Below are 19,033 nucleotides of genomic sequence, written 5' to 3'. Positions count from 1 at the left end.
GGCAGGAGATCCAGATTCAATCAAAACAATTCAGATTTCCAGTAACAACTAATCAGTTCAGGATAATGTTGTCTTTTTCAAAAAATAATAATAATAAAAAAAAGGACCATACATTTTCATATGGACAGATTTATTTTTTCTTCTTTCATTCATGCAAAACAAAAGAACAGAAACTTGTTTATAGGGAGGAAGTAAATTATATAAAAATAGCCACAGGTCTTCAGAATACCGATGCTAACCATCCTAAAATTTCTATTATAGACTGCTTAAGTTAAATGCTCATATTCTTGTCATGTTACTATTTGATCATACATTTCTTCACATCAGGATCCATCTACTCCATTTTACCATATTTTTAATAAATCTTACAATTCTTAATTTTAACAAGGATTTTCATACAATAATTTTATGATTTGGTTACATTACTTCTTTTAAATCAATACATTTATTACACTTTTTATTTACATGATTAAGAATAAATTATATTTTGGCAAAAAAAGGGTTCGAAGAATGTTGATGAACTGATTGAATGTGCATTATTTATAAGAAATACAGAGAGTTTTACTAATGATCACTGTACTCTATAAGATCAACTTTTATGCATTTCTCTTAGGCAAGAAGTCAAGGAACTGAAGTTACTTAAGGGAAGGTAGAATGATGATGGAAAATTTCCATCATGTATTCCCTGTTAACCCAGTTTAATAAGCTGACTAGAAGTATCAATTTTCATGACTCCAGTGAATGAAAAGTTACATCAAAGGAAATAATGTGAAAGCTGTCAATTCTGTAATATTAGCTAAGAATCATTGCAGCTACAGTGTAACTCAGAAGTAAAGGGTTAATTGGCCCTTTATTCATTCTTGTTATTTCAGGCAGATACCTTTTAAATCTAAATGTTAGTCATTAAACATAGGTAGAAATGTAAGACTTTTTCTGCACTTTCTCATCTGAAAAATGCTGTCCCCAAATGTAAGAAAATCACAAAACTTGAACTAAACTTAGTTGTAGCAGAATGACTGAAGTACCTGAAAATGTGCACAATGGTTTTATAAAATGGCTGGTAGTCTCTGGAGAAATGAAATGAGAGAGCAGGGGTGACTGAAAAACATTTCAGTACTGAGGGACTTGACTATTATAATATTAGATGATATTTCATTCAGCAACTTCTCTATTTATTTATTTATTTATTTATTAGGATTTTTGCACTGTGCTATCATGGAGTTTTTATCTGTCTGCTGAGCTGCAAGTAGAGATTACAAGCTATACATGGCTTGTAGTTGTGGCACTTTGTCAGGCTCACTGAACTGAAGAGTTATTAGTATGTTAAGCTATAACACACATTCGGTACTAGCCATATTTTGCTGCATCTGAAAGCAAAGCCTAAACTCTTACTTGTAAGGTCAATTCCTCATCTGCAAGAAGCCTTGCCTTATTTTTGTGGTATAAAATACACTCAAACTACACTCATATCCTCATAAGTGCCCTGAGCCACAGATGTTTTATGGGACATCTCAAGAGGAAAAGGTGGAAAATATCTTTTACCTATTCATGCTGAAATCAGAGCATTTACTTCTGGCACCATCAAAGACAAAAAGCCAGGTCCGGATTCTCAGTATGTCCACTTTGTGCTGCTCTCCTTATCAACTTCTTATTTCAGAGAAAATAAATTGGAGAGTAATAAATACAGCTTCTGCTGTGAATTAGGCATTTTAACACTTCATTTCTTATATACAATTGTACATGATTAAATTCACTTAAGAACCTTTTTCTTTTGATATGAAGGATCTATTATTTGAAATGAGAGTACTTCAAAGGGAACAGCTTTGAAAGTTTTCTGTATATCTATTTCAATACAGCTTGCAGTATTTCTTATGATGGAGAAATCTGAATGACAAAGACAATTTTTAGAGGACTAAACAGTGCCTTGCATTTCATGTACACATATTATATAAGTGTGTGTGTGTGCATATATAAGTTGAATATTACTAAAAAAATATTCCAAAAACAGGTATTGAGAAAATGTTTATAGTTTACGCCACACTCACTGGGACCACCACAAAGGAACAAACAAACAAACAAACAAACAAGCCCACCACCAGCACCAACAACAAGCCAAACCCCAAACCAACTAACCAAACAAAAAAAAATCAACACCCCCCCCCCCCCCCCATATTTTTCTATGTTTCAGTAATAATAATTTGCTTCTTAAGACAGGGGGAAGTATTTTCTATAAAAAAAAGCAAACAAAAAACACATTCCCCATGTGTAAGACACAGGTGATCCAAGTGCTTAGTAAATGCCAGAATTCAAGGTATTTGCAGTGCTACTACAAACCACCTACATGATTTCAAAAATTCAAGTTGACTCTCAACATAAGGAGTAAGTCTCATAGGATTTTTTCTTCCCTTTCCTCTTTTAAGAGAACCTCATATCTATCTATCTATCTATCTATCTATCTATCTATCTATCTATCTATCTATTTTAATGATGCCCAACAAGGAAACCATGGCTTTGGAGCATCCTCATTCCAGTCTTCTACAGAAATGCAAAACCAGAATATTTTGCTTCTTTTTACACTGCCATTAATCCCAGACTAGGGGGGAGCTCTTGAACACATTAATCAGTGCACCAACTTTTGCTGCCTTCTCCTTCATTTCTGGTGACAGCTCTGAATAGAGACACTGAGAGGGTGAGAGTTATGTCCCAAGAAGAGGCAGAAGGAGAGGGGACAGAGTTGAGCCTCCCTCACTGTACATGATTTGCCTGACGCCTCTAAGAGCCATGGATGCATGGCAAGAATTGCAATGGAATTATATGCTCCAGCAATCAACCACAGTCATTAATCTTTATTTTTTACCACTGTATGGTGAAAACACAATTTTTTTTATTTTTTTTTACTTCTTTTTTTCTCCCATACTGAATTTGGGCAGTATCATTCTTTCCTGGCTAAGAGTTAACAAAGGGCAGAGACTCTAACAAGCCACTGTGTACAGATAAATTTATCTTCATGTCATCTGCTGGTGAACAGCATGGACCACTCATTTCTGACAGTGCTACCATTTGAGTATACCCAGTCTCAGACCTGGTCCTTGTGCTGAAGGGAAATGAACAGAGGACTAATGATATTCATTTCATGGTGTGTTAAATAATGTAATAAAATTAATGTGAGCAGTAAGTCCCACTGGATCACTAGGTCCCAGAATTGTCTGAGGACTATGATGGGAACCAGAAGGACGATGAAAACTCTTCAATTGCAAAGACACGTTGTGAACACAAAAGCAGATTATTCAGTTGCTGTTGTACTTACACTGTAAGTACATAAGATAAGAAATCTAATGCACTTCATTAGAGTTACATGTGGGAGTCAAGGCTGAAGTAGGATTACGATGTCTAGAGAGCAGAACTGGTCAATTAAGTGTAACCAGCATGAACAGGGTAATTGGGAAGGAGTTTTTGGGATATGAGACCATCCGTACCTCAGGAATTTTATCAGTAATACCAGAATGAGCTGAGAATACCCAAGTAAAACTGTCAGGCTTTCAAGGTGTTTCTGACACTGTGTTTATGTGCATGTGGCAGAAGTGGGAACAATGAGGGAAGAAACAAACAAACAATCAATCAAAAAAAAAATCACCATATTTTGGAGCAGGCTTTTGGATAAGGAGGTGAAACAGAGCAATAAAAAAGAATAGGCAGTAGACTCAGGTAGAGAATAAAGACGCGTGGTGTCTCAGGTGGTTGTGAAGTCCCACGGGATGCTGGGAGGATGCCTCCTGGACAGCTCAGCTCCCCAGCAGGGTTTTGCCCAGAAGACTTGAGATGAAAGAGTGGAGTAAGCAAGGACCTTAGTTCTAAATGGAGAAATGAAAACTGTAGTGCTTGTGTGTGACTTTCCATCGCACTTTTCCAAAGATTTTTCCATCCACTCCAAAGCAGTGCAATTGTGACTTAATACTACCAGTAGGTGTGTTCGTTAGATAATTAAGAAAGTACTTTCCTGGTGATGTGCTTAACCAATAAGCACAATAAGCGTCTAAATCCATTACGTATCAAGTCTGAAGTCTAAAGGGGTAGAGTCATATCTTGGCAGTAATTGTTGCTTTCCATATTAATTGGGGAGAACTGTGCTGTTCCTAAGGCACAGACTTATCAAATCTCATAATCTTAATTGTTTTTAAACCTTCAGTTTCTGGAGGTTTGTGATTAAGAAAATCTCAGCTTGCATGTTTTCTCTTAGGACTTTCTTGAAAAGAAAATGGTGCAAAAAAACCCCAGAATGTCATATCTAAATGCTCAGTAGCTAGAAAGTAAATATAAAATATTTAAAATTTATTTAACAATTTTTTTCTCCAGATAATATCATCTTTTTCTGAGATTTGTCTCACAATTATAAAACTCCTGAGATAGGCAAGTGTTAGCATAGAAAATGCTTGAACCTTATGATACCATATTAAACATCTTGTGTTTCTGATGAGAAAAGATAATGAAGAAGCCACATAGTTGTTAAATAATTTATGTGAACTTTCTGATACAATTTTAAAATTGGTAAAGCAACATGGGTAACAATTGCCTAGAAGCCATAGAAAATAATATGTCAAGTAGAGACTGTTAATCACCACAAGAAATGAAAGATATATGTATATTGTAAGGCAAGAATGCTGTCTGATAAACCAGGACATAATTTAAAATGAGAGATTGTTATCTAAGTTAAACAGCCATTTTGGCAGCTATGTAGAAACACGGATTTGTATTCAGTATTAAATTACTGAAGAGTATCAGTTCAAGCAGAAGAAGGGAATGTGTAAACAGAGATATGAAGAATTTTAATTAACTAATCTTTATAATAAGCTCATTTTCTTTAATAAGATTAAAGACAGAACAGAGAATAATACTTCTGGGCAAAAATAGAAATTTCTTTTTAGAATTCTAAATCCATATTTAAAGTCCCCATGGGCAAAATTAAAAAAGAAGCAAGATCCATTTAATTATATATATATTTTTATGGTTACAGTGATTTAAAATATGACTTCTTATTTTTTATTGATAATGTTTTATTAGATCAACACTATGTCCTTAACAATATTTAAAAATATTTTATTACATTATATTAAGTTTTCAGTTAACATTAGAAAAATAATTTTGAAATGGATAAAAACCCTCCAATTTTATTGGAAATCAGTATAAGCTCCATAGTGCTGAGAGTCTTAGTTCAAATTTTTAAAAATTATGTCATCTTCCCATAATTTTGATGATGTCAAAATCATCATGTTACCATGGAGTACATTTCTAGGTTTTTGTGAAATGAAATGAAAAATAGGCTCATGTGACAAAAGAAAAGCTTTTCTTTAACATCCTCATCCTCCCCAGCTTCCCTTTGATGAGCCAACCTTTGCAGATGAGAAACATACCTATTCCCGATTCCTGACCAGCCTCACAGCACATTCAGTCTTTGAGATGTTCAGCAAGACTACCAATAATGGAGTCAGTTTTCACAGTGATTTTTGTTTAAGAGTGATGTTAAGCAGATTGTAATGCTAAAGACTGGACAGAGAACACACTTTTTAAATAGACCATTGAACAGACCTAGGCACAACTTTAAGATAAATGATTTATTTAATAAATTTTTTTTTTTTTATATATATATATATCAATCTTCCCCTCTCACAATTATTCAAAATGTTAGGACAAAATTTATTACTGAAAAATAACAATGTTGGGTAAGAAAAAAGCTTGTGAAGTAGAAGAATATTTTATTTTGTCATTTGCAAAACAGAAATCTAAAACTTTTTCTTAAAATTTGACTGATACAGGCATTCACTAGAGGGACATGACTTTCAAAATTTGAAAATAACTGAAAATGAAATGCATCCTTTTTAAAAAAAAAAAAAGTTATTATTTTTATCTGGGAAAAATGTATTTTGAGTCTACCTGATCATTCCTTTTGGTTGAACACTGAACTACTATAAACCCACTATAGAATGATTTGCTGGTAAATTTTTGGGATCCCAGAGCCAGAAGGTAGTTTACTGTATTCTATATCAAGTTTGCATGTCTGATCCTACTCTGGAGCTTTTAAACTTGCCAGAAGACTGCAAAAATGAGAATTTTACCCATGCTGTGTGAGAATTCAGTTTGCATAGCTAACATAAGGTCTCTCTTTCACCCATTGTATCTAGAAATAAAGGGTAAGATTTTTCTCTAATATCTGTAACATCCTTCTTTTCAAAAACAAGCCCCAAGCTAGTCATTCACATCATTTCTATTTTTATTTCCCCTTTCTTTCCTGTAATGATAAAGGAAGTGTTTACTCAGTGCATTGCAGCATGCATTAATCTGGGTGATCAGAAAGGGTGATGCTGTCTCAGTGAGAGGGTCTGTATTACAGTATTGATTTAACAGTACAAGGTTAACACTGTGCCAGCCCTTCTGTTCTATGCACTTTTTTTTCAGATTTTTAACTGTATTGGAATTTGTGTCTAAACTGAAACCTATCCCCATAACATATGGTGTAGAACTTGCTTACATTAGCTATCATGTCCTTCACTTCTGAAGGAGAGGTTGTAAGAGCTCTTTGAATGCAATGGATTCATCAGAATAGCAATCTATTCTAAGATGGCCTAATGACTTGAACTAGCTACTTGTGAATCACCAATCTGAGAGAAATTTAAAGGATCATAGTTCCAAAAATGGTCTTTTTAAACTGGACAGCTGAAGTCTTTAATCTCCAAAATGGCTTGATCAGATCAGAGGTTTGGACCACTCTGATAGCATTATATTGATGACATGAATGCTGTTCTTCAGTGGCTTAAGCTGCAATGGAAGTCTAACTACAGCTCTTCTGAGTTTTAATGCATTCCTTCCTTTAAACACCTAACTATAAATAGTTTTAAGAATGTTAAGAATTATCACCTAACATTAAGTTTCTAGAAGACATCATACTGATCACATCTCTGAAACACTTTAGACTGCTGGTTCCTGAGCATTTGATACAAAATTTCACAACATTTCAGAGAATGGGAGACTATTTTATGTCTGAAAAATTGATTTACCTGAGGTCAAATAGGAAGCTTGGTGCAGAGGAGTACACTGAAATTGGCTTACCCACTGGCAACCTAAAGCCTGGCATATCCTTCATGTGCCTATTCTGCTGTTATAATACTGGAAAGAGAACAGAACGATCTGTTTCATTATTTCAACAGTTACTAGAAGTACAGACCGAATGCCACATTTGACAGTTAGGATGTAGTGGTGTAGGGTATTTTTTATTATTTTTTTTCCCCCTTCAACTGTTCTGCAGATATGTCTTTTCTTTTATTCTAAAGAAGTAGCACAGTAACAAATAGATAGATACAGGAGACCAACTATTTACCTTTGTTCTTGAAAACTTTGTTAGCTAGGTTAAATAGCAGTTTTTATTTTCCTTCCTGCAAAATGGGTATTACCCAAATTACAAGTGTATTAAGAAGATTTAGCAATTCAACAAATCCCTTTAGTGCTTAACTTCTACCGAAATCAAAGATTTTATGTGCATCATTAAAATGCTTTGCTAAACTAAACCTTTACTGTCACATCTGTAATATTCACTGAGATGGTGCAGTATTTCATAGAAACACAGTATAGTTTGGACTGGAAGGGACCTTAAAGATTATCTAATCCCAACCCCCCCTGCCATGGGCAAGGACACCTCCCACCAGACCAGGTTGCTCTAAGCCCCATCCAACATGGCCTTGAACACTTCCAAGGATGGGGCATCCACAGCTTCTGTGGGCAACCTGTTCCAGTACCTCACGACCCTCTGAGTAAAGAATTTCTTCCTAATATCTAATCTAAATCTACCTTCTTTAGTTTAAAACCGTTATACCTTGTCCTATCCCTCCACTCCCTGACAAAGGGTCCCTCCCCAGCTTTCCTGTAGGCCCCCTTTGGTTACTGGAAGGCCACTGCGAGGTCTCCCTAGAGCCTTCTCCAGGATGAACAGCCCCAGATCCCTTAGTCTGTCCTCATAGGAGATGTGCTCTAGCCCGTTGATCATCTTTGTGGCCCTCCTCTGGACTTGTTCTAATACTTCTATGTTCTTGTGCTGGGGGCCCCAGAGCTGGATGCAGTACTCCAGGTGGGGTCTCACAAGAGCAGAGGGGGAGAATCACTTCCCTTGACCTGCTGGCCATGCTTCTTTTGATGCAGCCCAAGATACAGTTGGCTTTATGGGCTGCAAGCACACATTGCCAGGTCATTTTGAGCTTCTCATCAACCAGCATCCCCAGGTCCTTCTCCTCGGGGATGCTTTCAATCCATTCTCCTCCCAGCCTGAATTTGTGCTTGAATTTGACTTGTATTTGTGTAATATTTTTTATCAACCTTATGTAGTTATATTTCTAAATATTTTATTTAATATAAAAATAACTTCTAAGATCAAACTGACCACATAAAACATGGACTTTTGCAGATGATTTTGTACTGGATTTAGAAAAAAATCATAAATAAGATATTTGGGCATTACATTTTGCCTGATAAAAGTCATTAGTTTTCTAACTAGTACGTTCCATTGAGCTTTCAGCTGTAGAACTTTCTAAAGAAGTTGTCAAAAAGTATGAAAAAATTATTCTACTTTGATTTGATACGATTCTAATTGGTTAAGTAGATTTCGAAGCTACTGCTTTTAGGGAAGAGATAGCTATATACAATTGCAATTATTTTGGAAAACTTTACTTCTGCTTGATTACTTAAGAAGAATGCAATTAGAGTACTGCAATTATCTTAACAGCAGCAGTAGAAACCATTAAGTACTAAATTTTCTTCTTTCCCTGATCTCCTTTTCGGTTGCACCTCAATTAAAAAAAAAAAAAAAAAGAGTTAATTTAAAGGATACTGTCAGTCTTCCTACTTCCTACTTGCATCAGTGTTCCCACCAGCAAAATAATAACTGTCTTAAAAGGGACCATAATTAAAAAATTGATACATCTCCTGCTGATAATAGCTCAATTTTATTGTAAAACACTGTGTTAGAATATATTACCATGACAGAAGCAGTCAGAACACCTGGGAGAATTTGATTTGCAGGAGAATAAGTGTGAGTTTGCTATCAGGAGCAATCTAGCAGGAAGCTCAGTCCAGCATGAACCCACTGCTGAGGAGATTGTGAAATCTCCACTTTCAACCTCTTTTTCTCCACAGTAGTCACAGATCTGGCTGGTCCCATGCTGAAGGAGAAGAATGGGGTAGATGACCTTTTCACATCCCTCCCATACCAGTTTTTCATAATACTAAAATTTCTTGACATATTAATCTGTAAAATGTATTGAGTGGCCTTTTGGATTTTAAGAATGGCAGAGACACTCTAGAGTGAGTATCCAGTAGCCAAGAAACAAATATTGTTTTTCAAAAACTCATCTGTTTTCGTTACACAAGTGTATGATTCCAGTGGCTTGGAAAGACTGAATCATAGAATCATAGAGTCATGGAAACATAGTCACAGAATGGTTTGGGTTGAAAGGGAACTTAAAGATTATCTAATTCCAACCCCCTGCCATGGGCAGGGATACCTCCCACCAGACCAGGTTGCTCTAAGCCCCATCCAACATGGCCTTGAACACTTCCAGGGATGGGACATCTACAGCTTCTGTGGGCAACCGGTTCCAGTACCTCACGACCCTCTGAGTAAAGAATTTCTTCCTAATATCTAATCTAAATCTACCCTCTTTCATTTCAAACTTCCCTCTTGTCCTATCGCTATCCACCTGTGTAGAAATGCAAAACACTTTCCCAGCTTACTCAAAAGAAGAAGCAGTAGTTTAGACAGAGAAAAGAAAAAGATTGTTTCTGTAGCTTCATTTCAAAAGAATTTTATAGAAGCTTGTTCTGGTTTTCCAGATCAGATATTCAGAAAAAACAATCAGGTGTCATAATATGCTCTTTTTACCTTCACATTGGCTAGTATTCTTGAGGTGTGAAAGCTCACATCTCATTGTTCACTCTGTACTCATAAATCTGTTGTCTCTTAGATGTCTAACTAACTCTTATATTGCCAGCTCCTTTGGGACAGGAATATCTTTCTGTTATAAATATGAAATATCTAGTGCAGTGTTTGATTGCCTCAAGGAATTCTTGACTGGATTTCTTAGGAGCTACAGTAACACAACGAACAGCAACTATAAGATATAAGGGAGACTGTTTCCTCAGTAATGCAGCTAATTGTTAAGTAGAATTTACATATTTTAAGCAAGTTTCCTAGTCTCTGTCTAATTTTTATCTTTGAGCATTTAATTACACATTTTTCTCCACCTTATTATAAATCAGATGTTCTTTATATAGCGAAACTCCTTTAACAGTGCTTCCATTTCATGCAACAGTTATGGAGCTGGGTTGTGACTATAACTAGCATGGGCAGACAAGTATAAAGCACTGTAAAAGCTCTTTTGCATTCTTTACTGACATTTTGCCCTCATGCAACATTTCATATATATGTAGCTTCCTACCATTTCTGATAATTTCTTACCATTGGAAAATGGAGAGCCAGACTTAGTTACATATATGTATATATGTCTATATATGTATATTATGTATATATATTATATATGTATGTGTATATAGATATATATATATTTTAGCAATCTCACAAGGATATGAAACCAATACAGAAAGTTTCATTGCATTCCTCAGGAACACAAGATCCTGTACACACATTTTACTCAGTCTCCATACTGGTCTGAACAGACCATCAGTAAGCTCTGGAAGACAGACCAAAGCTGAGATCTGAGGACTACAGTAAGCACCTTGTTTCTCCAATGTGACAGAAATCTGTACAGCAACAAAAGAGTCCATCTGAGCAAGAGACATAGATTTATGGGATAGTTCTACCTTTTCCAGAGAGTATATGCATAGTAAATAAAAAATAAAAAAATAAAACAACAACAACAACAACAACAAACCAACCTTACTCCCCCTCCAATCCACTATATAAATAAATAATAAATATAAAAAGCTGTCAAAACCCATCTCTATATTATTCAAAAGTCTTCCTATGCAGAGATAATGAATCAGAAGAACAAGCCACAGTTATTATGCTATTTATATCAAAGACTTCATATACCAACCTCAGTGCAACTTTCCTTACAAAAGGTTTCCCAACTTGCAGAAAACATTTTTTTTTGTCAAAACAACTGAGCTACCACAGAAATTTGTCTTGTAGTTTGGATACCCAAGTGAGTTGCAAGAAACTCAGGGTTCAAAGTCAGAGGTGTGATAATTCAGACCAGGAACTGTGAATCATATTGGTTGTTCCCTACCTTAATGACCCATGTGCAAACTGAGTTTCCTTACAATCAAAGTTTTTGGTATTATGTGTTAGATCTCAGTGTCCAGTATTATCCAATGGGAGAAAAATCTCAGGAAGGTTTTGTTTTCATTCTGTTGTTTATCAAGACATTTTTTAGCATTGCTATGAAATTCTGTGAGACAGGAATTTTAACAGTAGCAGGAATAAAATCAAGGGTGAGAACATGAATGACACAGCAGTACAAGATTCAGGTCTGGGTGATGTACCTGCCCCCCACTGTGGGATACTGAAGAGCCTGGACAAGACAGAGTTTTCCATGGAAACCCTAGATACAGCATTTGCGGTATGCTCCATAAAAGTTGATGACCTCTGGCATGCCACATAATAACAACAATTCTGCTGTGTTTTATGCAGAATGACTAATTCATGTGTTCTTCATGTTTGTTGTCTATGGTAGTTTTGTTTGTTTGTTTGTTTCCCAGTCAAAGTACCAAAGATACTGAATAGACAATATATTATTTTAATAGATTCTGCAAAACAATGATAGTTTCCTCAGCGGTATAAAAAGGTTATTCTCTGTACATGTTCTGATTTGTTCTATTTGTCATTTTATAACCACAGTAACCCACAAAAGCATATGTAAAATGAATTTCTTTCTTTTGGGTTCAGATGTACTATTTGCCATATTACCTGGAGTAAATACTACCAGTGTAGTATTTCAAACATGCTAAAATTAAAGTTGTCATTGTTTTTAGCATTTTGAGGTTTGGTTTCTGATAATCCCAGTAATGAACACAGACCTTAGATGAAGGGCTTCAGTAGTTTGAAGTCATGTTGCTTTGTTGGATCTCATGCTCAGATTATTTCTGAGCTGAATGACTGCTACAGATAAAGTCATGTTCCCTTTTCCACCTACATTCAAAAGTTAGAACAGAAATCCATAATAATAAGTCACTTAGCAGTCAAAATCAATACAGAACCAGCTAAACAAAATTTGAACACATAAACTCTGAAAACAAATCAGAATAAACTGCAGTTTTCCCAGGTATCCTAGCATTAGTGAATCCGTGGGGTATCAGGAATGTCTTAAAAATCAGTGATGTTATACTTTAGCTGGAATGATGGCATAAAATCATCTTCAAAGAAATGACAGTAATATGAGAGAACAGATATTAATTGTTTCTACCACTTGGGTGAAAAAAAAAATCCTAACAAATGCTTGTCGTGGAATATGCAGTAATACGTATTGCCACAATATTAGACAGCAGACTGATCTCAAGCGGTTGTAAGTGTACAGACTGAAGAAACAGCTCATTTTATTTCTTTATTTTGCTTCCTTAGCCTTTTCAGCAAAGCTGAAAAAGTCTCTCTCTTCAGGAATGATGAGAAACGAAATAAACAACAAGATTGTACATGACCCTGTATGAATACTCCTTTCATCTGCTTACAGAAATGAAAGACATCCTTTAACAGGATGGAGTCTTTCTGTCAATACTCAGGACCTGACTCAAAATCTAATAAACACAGTGAGAACTTTCTCAGAAATTTAAATAGGTATAAAGCTATATTCTTCTAGAGAAAGAAATTATTATCTTGCAGACTTAAGTGGATCACTTTGGTACTGATTAAAAACAAACAAACAAACAACAACAACACAAGAAACAAAAAACCAACTCTCTAAAAATACAGTTCTCACAAAACAGTGGAAATTTTTCTGTAGGGAATGATGTTCTCTACAAACTCTAAACTTTCCTCCAGATTCATTTTTTTTTTTTTAAATCCTCTGGTTTGATCAGTAGCAAAATACAACCTTTAACATCAACAACAACAACAAGTAGATGAAAAAAAATCTTGCCAAAAAAATAACCATGCAAATCTTTTACAAAGACTACTGGAACCTTGGAAATGAACCTTTAAAATAATAATTTTGCAGACTTGGGTTTATTATACATTTTATATAGCGTTACTAATAGCCTCTAAAACCAAGTTTAAAAACTTAAATACAACTTGATTTCATGTTAATATGATTTTTTCTATGGCTAGTGAACTAATACAATACCATATGTTGCACTGTGTCACAAAAAGTCACGACTAAAGGTGAAAATAAACCTTTTGATTTTATCATTTCCATTAGAAATTGTTTTAAAGGGACAGCCCCCTTGCACCTGCTATTCCACCATACTTACCTAGACAACTTTGCTCATTAGCACATGAAGAACACAAAAGCAAGTTGCCCTTTATTATCATGAAACACAAAGAACCTTGACCTTCCATTTTATTTTGCTGCTGTTTGGCTTGCCTCCCTTTTGTTACTATTTCATTATTTTATCATGGCAATGTAATATGCATGTCCAAGGAAGGGCAATGAAGCTGGTAAGGGGTCTAGAGAACAAGTCTTATGAGGAGTGGCTGAGGGAGCTGGGGTTGTTTAGCTTGGAGAAAAGGAGGCTCAGGAGACCTTATCATGCTTTAGAAATACCTTAAAGGAGGCTATAGTGAGGTGGGGATTGGGCTCGCTCTTCTCCCAAGCTTGAAGTGATAAGAGGAAATGGCCTCAAGCTGCACCAGGAGAGGTTCAGGCTGGGTGTAAGGAAAAAATTATTCATTGAAAGGGTTGTGAAGTATTGGTACAGGCTGCCCAGGGAAGTAGTTGAGTCACCATCCCTGGAGGTCTTCAAAAAATTTGTAGATGTAGAACCTAGTGACATGGTTTAATGGTGGACTTGGCAGTGCTAGGTTAAAGGTTGGACCAGATGAACTTAGAGGTCTTTTCCAACCTAAATAATTCTATGACTCTATTCTAACATAACAAACCCTCCCCAATGCATTCCTTATAAATTGTTTTCATCACCACCAGCTTGTTAATGGCATATGAGGAGGAGAAACTAAACTTCCTCCTCCTAGATGCCAGCCAGTGACTCCAAATACTCTAATAAAACCCCCAAATGATTAACAATAAGTGTCCATAACTGTTCTAATAGTTTCAGTTAAAGAAAATTAATTCTGTTCATACAAGTACTTGAGACTTGAAGAAAGGACTGTTCCTAAAAGCTTGTTTTCCCCCATCAAATTGCATGTCTAATAATAACTAGGTATTTTGTAGCTGGTAAAACAACAAGTTTCTAGATAATCTCAATTTATTTTGAGCATCATATTTCTTGTGTGTGCTGAGAGTCAGCCATTTAAATGAATATCACAATGTCAGTATTTGCAAAATAAGCCTGATGGGAGTCTTCCAAGTTTACTAGAGTGGACACAAGTTACAAGGTACTCGAGAACCACTGCTCTGTGCCTTGAAGATGACCAAAATCATAATGATTTCTCTTGGACTAAAAGCAATTCCATGAATCAAAGTGCTTTGTGCAATCCTGAAATGAAAAATGTTACATAAAAAAGTTATTATTATGAGTTTCACCTCAAAGCTCTTAAAAGCTCATATTTCTTTTGGATAGAGGTGGTTATGAGATTTTAGCTGTAATGCAAAAGAAAGTGCCTTGAACTCTGTTGAACTTACTATCTGTTGGCTGGAATAGGTATAGCTTCATCATAAACCACAGTTACCTCCAGAAAAATGATTTGGTCAGTGAAAAGTTTGAAAGATATTTGTAATGACATAATCTATGATCGAAGTGGACCCATGTATACCTCATTGGGACATCAATAATGTATATCAACATTTCCCATAGAAAACAAGACAGAATAGAGGCATATCAGAACTTGACCTTTGCCAGTATTTCTGAAGTAGTATTTCAACTACTGGTCATTAGTCACACGTATTTTTATATTACTGAGTTTATCTGTAGGCTCCAAAACCATGGAAATTTACTTCACAAGGACTCTCAAATCCTTTAAATGTTTGCCAGTATTTAGATCCAAAGGAAAACAAATGAACATCACACTGATATTAAGCACACATTGATTTTGACGTTGTTTTAGTACCATTAATTTTGATCACAGAATTTATTCAGACTTTTTTTTTTTCTTTAGCTAAAAAAATAATGTTCACATTTTCCTTCTAAGCCAATATATGAAGGCTCTGAAGTGCTGCTGAGCAAAGTAAAGGTATGTTTTCTGGGAGGCTATAAAACTGTGTGTTCTGGCTGAGATTTTTCTGAAACAGTCTCACTACCTGATGTTAACCTTTCACATACCAACACTATATTCTATTCTGTATGATCTGACTTTCTTTAATTATCTCACTTTATAAACAATGCCAGCCAAAGCTGCCTAAACATTCAGTTCTTTGCTTCAGTTCGTTGCTGCAGTTCTTTGCTTCACCTGGAAAAGTTCTGAAATTTGTGGTAATTAATTTCAGCAGCTGCAGTTTTTAATTTCAAAGTTACAGAAGTAAATTTGATCTCCTGTCCTTGCTCTAAAGGATTACTGGGTGACTCCCATTCAATGGTGCAAATTTTTCTTCCAACGACTAAGTGAAAACCTGACCATTCTACAAATAGATGTCACTATAATGAAGAGGTGAGTAATTTTATTTGGGCATAACAACACCCTCCAATTGATCGTTTTCTCTTAATATCTGCTCTGGAAGACAAGCTGTGCATTCATACTGTAAGTTTTCTACTCCAAATCTGTTTCATTGCACAAGAGCTATTTTTACACACATTGCTTGCAAACATCAGTTCAAAGATAGGCAATCAGATAGCATGCCATACTATCTTATCATCAAATCCACAGAGCAAGGAAAAAGTTCCCTGAGTCAAAGGATGCAGAAGTTGCTGTCCCTTTCTTCAGGTACTCTCTGACCATTCAGTCTGGAGGTACAAGAAGAAACCTGGAAGTCCCACAGAAAAAGAGCTTGTATCATTTATGAGAGGTCAAAAATTAGTAAATATATCCCTTGTTGACATTATTCTGCATTAATGGAAACCTATGATGGAGTTCCTGTGTAAATAACACAGGACTTAGCATTGGTCCCTTATTTCTATGTGTTTGCCTCTGCTTGAGGTAGAGCTTTTACAGGAGACCATTCAGAGCATCAGGCAGCATCAATGACAAAGAAACACCCCTAGTTAAAAGACTGCCATAGAGCACTAATTCATGTGTAAACGATCTCTTCTGAGGGGAGGGATGGTGGATCCCATCCCATGGGTGACCCTAGGCTGCACCTGGCCCTGGGGAGGACCATTCACTGCCCCAGTGGGACACTCAGATAGCCACTGCCAGTCTAGGACTCCCTATGCCAAACCATCCCCCAGAGTTTTCGTTTCTGTGGCAGCATCGTTAGGCCAACTAAAAACAGGGGGATTGAAAATATGCCCTGAAAAAAATGGTAAAAACACTGCCACTGTAACATGAGGAATTTTGAGGCATTTCTGTGCAAGTAACCTACCCCATCCTTACCAAGTTAGAGGACTATAAACTATAGGCTATAAGCTTCCTCTACCCATCTTACAACACTGTCTCTGCTGTGAGCAGTGCTTTCTGATGACTCGATTTGAAATGATAGATAAAAATACCAGCTAAGAATGAAATTTCACTTATGATTTATTATTCAAAAGAATTCCATAATTGATCTCTTAGGGGGTTAGTAAAGCATGTTTTACCTATTTCTGAGGTGATGCAGGCCACACTGAGGTCCTAGAAATCTGTCCATGCTACAGGTTTTGTTTTGTTTTGTTTTGTTTTGTTTTTCTTTATAAGGTAAGGAAAAGGTTTTGGATACCAGCTCCTTCATAATGATCTCCCCAGTGAGACAGTGTCTCTCCTGGGTTACAAAGGCAAAACTGGCATTGCTGTAGGGTGTTCTGCAGGCTGTTCTCTTTTCCAGTCTCTGTGAACACTTTATATTTTAGACACCTTTGCTTCTCAGTTCCTCCAGGAGTTTTAAAAATTATCTCATAATGAAGTTTTATGCAGATTCAGCATCAGCTTTTTAAATAATATGTGCCTACCTTTGTGAAAGAAAATAGGACTTTTTGGTACAAATGTTCCTTGCAGATGTTAAAGTGAGTTGCTGCTTGCTGCAGGATTTTGTATTTATGGTTTCTGTTAGGGAAATAATTCACTTTCCTGTAGCTCTCACATCCTTTCATGCTCAGCACACTAGGAGCTCTTTTGAAAACAAGGGAGCAAATAAGCAATATATATATATTAATACACTAAAATTGTTCCTTTCTGGTTATAGAACAGATAATGAAGGACCAACAGAGACACAGAAATTGGGGAAATATCTCTGTTTACTAAATCCACATATTTTTTTTATTCAAATGGTGAAAAAAAAACTTAATTGTAAATATGTTATAGCATTAGCTGAATATTCTCAAATGTATATTCATATATATCAATCAATTTCTAGCCATGAAAGTGACCTTTAGGGACCTTAAAGAGAACATTTGTCTTAAATCAGCCTGTTGCTTCCTATCCATCATCAACAAGAAATGCAGATATTCCTATCCCCATTTGTATCTCAGTTCCTTTTTCATCGTCAGCTCCTTCTTTCTGTTTCTGCCTCGTAACCTTACCTTGCATTTCTGGTCAACCTGTTGTTCTGGCACAACAACTGTAATTTATGTATACTTCCAAATACAGAAGTGACTGTTATCTAGACTGAGCAAGGAAAATACTCTGGTGACATGCCCCATGTGCTGCCTGCAGCCCTGCCTGTGAGCATTGATCAACCTGACTGGGGCAGAGGAGTGACAGCAGTGACTGTCCTGAGGAATATTGGAGTATTTTTCCCTTAAAGGACAAGGTCATTCTCCCATACCTCCAACACCTCCTCTCCTCCTTTACACTTCCACCAATACAATCTTTCAATTTATTTTTTCATTCACAAAATGTTTTCTTCCCCATGGTCAATGATTCTTGAAAAGTAACATTTCAAATCTTCCACTTAGCTGTGCAGTGAGACGTTTCCATAGAAGTGGTCTTTTTAGCACCATCTGTGAGGACACTCCAGAGTGTCCCTTCTCCAGAGTTGCATCTATTAGCATTTTAATTACTTTACGGTCACAGGTGGTGTGCATGTTCCCTGGCCAGTATCTATTTCTGAACAGTGGGTAAACATTTTTCTTCAATCCCAGCTTAACTTCACTTTGAGGACAACTCTTATTTGATAATCAAATTTTGAAATGCACAGGAACCGAAGGTAGAAAAATAAGAAGGTGAGAAGGATGAAAATATTCTGGAAATATGAGAAAAAAAAAGTCACAAAATAAATAGGTAGAAATAAGTATGAGATGGGAAAGGTGATAAACCTCAAATATGTTTTGTTTTCTAATGGAATAAGAACTTAGTTATCTGGGCAGAGGGATCAGATCCAGAACACATTGAGCTGACTCTGTACATCTCAGTACACACAAAATGAGCCTGACACACTCTGGACATTTCAGTCTCAAGTGTAAATGCTCAAATCAGCTACACAGGGCAAGCCCGTGCCCTGGAGTGTGCTGACTGCAGTGGATGTCTCCTTGAAATGTCTGGACTTCTGAGTACCACACAGCTGTGGGTGGTGTTCCTAGAAATCCTGGGCAAGCCACCAAGTCTCCCTTATTAGGTTGGACTTCTTTTGTTTGTTTATTTGAAAAAGAAATTAAGTTCAAATACAAGGTAGTACCCTCAGTCTGACCTACAAATCCTACTCACACATATAATCCAAATGCTAGACCCTCTCCACTCAAAGACAGAAGGCAGGTGGTAGTCCTATTTTAAAGTGATTTGCAGTTATATGATGAATGTTATTACTGTTACACTAAAAAATCACTTTGCATGGACTCCGGCAGCTTTGATAAACAGGCTGCT

The sequence above is a fragment of the Cygnus olor genome, chromosome 2, assembly GCF_009769625.2.
Source record: "Cygnus olor isolate bCygOlo1 chromosome 2, bCygOlo1.pri.v2, whole genome shotgun sequence".
Taxonomy (NCBI): Eukaryota; Metazoa; Chordata; class Aves; order Anseriformes; family Anatidae; genus Cygnus; species Cygnus olor.
The sequence above is the reverse complement of the archived record's forward strand: the minus strand, read 5'-3'. Positions refer to the sequence as shown.